Below are 2,580 nucleotides of genomic sequence, written 5' to 3' on the forward strand. Positions count from 1 at the left end.
GATAGGACAGGGTTCAGATCTGTTCCTCATAGGGTCACTAAGAGTAGGGCACCTGCTAACAACAGCAACAGGTATTGATTTCTCTCTAGATGATGATAGCTCTTTAATCCAAGCCCCAAATTTGCATTTTTTTTCCCTCTCAGATTCCAGTTCAGATGTGTCTAATTGACAACTTTGCCTGGTTGTCCCTCAGATATATTGAAATGACCATCTCCAAACCTGAGCTCCTTGTCTTCCTCACCTTCAGCTAGTCACAGCGATTAGTGTGACTGTATATGCAGCCAGGCCAGAACTGTTGAGGTGGTTTTAGTGTTTCTTCTCTCATTTATTCAATATTGTGATTATTGTTACATGCCATGATGTCGCCTGCAACTCATAGCGACCTTATGTACAACAGCTCTGAACCCTGCTCTATCCTGAGCCAACCTTATTGTCTCTGACACGCCTAATCCCATTACTCTAGTCACTGAGTCAATCCATCTCATTGAGGATTTTCCTCTCTTGCACTGTCTCTTGAGCCTCCTTCCTATATTATTTCTCCCTCATCTTCTCGTCTCAATTCTCTGTTCAGCTACGTTACTCCCTACTTAGAGCATGAGGGGGAGTTTTTGTCTTCTTGTCTGTCTGTCTGTCAACATCCATTCTGGCCACATTCCAATCTATTCTCACAACTCAGCCAGAAAGAACACTCCGTAATGCAAAAAAGGATTTGTATCCTTCCATCATTGAAAGCCCTTCAGTGACCTCCCACGGTAGTGGGGATGAGATCCAAACACCTGTCTTAGTCACCAGGCTCTTCATGTCAGCCTGTGACTGCCTTGCACCTCACCTCCTCTGAGCATACTCAGAGACCCCAGTATAAATCCAGCATCCACGCCAGCCAGATCAAAACACTTGCAGTTCTCTGGGCCCAACAGACTATTTCATGCCTCACTACCTTGTACTCAATATTTATTTTGCCTGAAATGCCATTTCCCCATGCCTCCAATTCCTGTTTCACCTTCAAGGCTCAGCTCATGAAGGAATTAATCGCTGGTTGATTTAAAGGTCTTCTTCTGTGCTCCTATAACACCTACATATCACCCACTATAATTTTTGGTATACTTATCTTTTGTCCTGAACAACTCATGTGCTAGATGGATAGTCTCTGTCTCCTGGTTGAGAGCAAGAGAGGCAAGCTCAGATTTTCCTAGGTCTAGAAGGGTGCCGAGGGAATAGGGAAACACAAAAAAACACGGTGTAGGCAGGCCAACTGGAGAACTGAAGTGTTATTTATCATCATTTAGGCGACAATAACTCAGGGTGTTTGGTAGATGCCTCTGTGAATTAAGAATAATTTTCTAGGCTGCCTTGCTTGTGACTCAGCAGCAGACCAGCTTTGCTTAGCTTTCTTGCCAGCTCTTCCTTACTCTGCTAGAAACTTAGTTTGCTTAATTAAAAGCTTTGCTAGGTGGGCCTTACAGTGTCTCATGCCTTCTGGTTACTTTCTTCTGTTGATCAGTTTCTCCACTTTGAGTTATTATTGTTATTTGCATTTATATCTCTGTCTCTTACCTTCAACCTCCCTTATTGTTGTTGTGTACCGTAGAGTCAGAACCAAACCATAGCTGACCCTCTGACAGATTTTTCAGAGGCAGTTAGTCTCACAGGAGGAGATTACCCATCCTTCTCCCGCAGAGCAGTTGGGATTTCAACTGGGATTTATGTCTTTGGGATTGCAGTGCCGCTTCTTGCCACTAGGCCTCCAAACTCCCTTGTTGTTGTTGTTGTTGTTAAGTGCCATCGAGTCATAGATGATTCATAGCGACCCTATGAATGAAAGACCTGAACCCTTGTATAACTTTCATCGTTTCTCCAAGTTCATAGAGTTTCCGGAGGCAAGCTATTTCGGAAGTGGATGCCAATAAGAGAAATTATGGAGTGCGCAAGCTAACAAGCAAGACTATTTAAATATCTTTGTCCCGTACGAAACAGTTGTGTCTGGTTTAGTTAGTGGTATGTAGGGTACAAAGCCCAACAATCTACATAAAGGGTTTTCTTCATCATGAGCCTACAGCCATGGCATCTCAGAAGGGGAATTTCTGAGCTAAGATTATTGTGTCTCAGTTATAAAAGCTGCCTGTTGTGTGTCTACTGAATGTTTAATGCATGGATCAATGGTGAAGAAGAATAGAACTTGGCTGAAAGAGAGGAGGAGGAGATATTTATAGTTGGTTTTGGAAAAAGGTAGCCATAAGTCAAATAAAAATCTAAGAATTTCAATGCATCCTTCTCCATCTAGCTCTGTATAATTCTGAATGAATCTGATTACTTGGTAGAATATCTTGACAGTTTCTGGACAGAAATCTGAATGAGACTAGATTTGTCCTTCTCAAACTCATTTCTTGATAAAGTTTGTATCAATGCTGTATGTTGTTGTTGTTATGTGCCATCGAGTCGTTTCCGACTCATAGCGACCCTATGTACAACAGCCCTAAAGCCTGCTCTATCCTGCGCCAACCGCACCGTCATTGACACACCCATCCCTATTACCCCAGTCACCGAATCAATCCATCTCATAGAGGGTCTTCCCCTCCTGCG

The sequence above is a fragment of the Elephantulus edwardii genome, unplaced genomic scaffold, assembly GCF_000299155.1.
Source record: "Elephantulus edwardii isolate Elephantulus edwardi_28Jun2011 unplaced genomic scaffold, EleEdw1.0 scaffold00103, whole genome shotgun sequence".
Classification (NCBI taxonomy): Eukaryota; Metazoa; Chordata; class Mammalia; order Macroscelidea; family Macroscelididae; genus Elephantulus; species Elephantulus edwardii.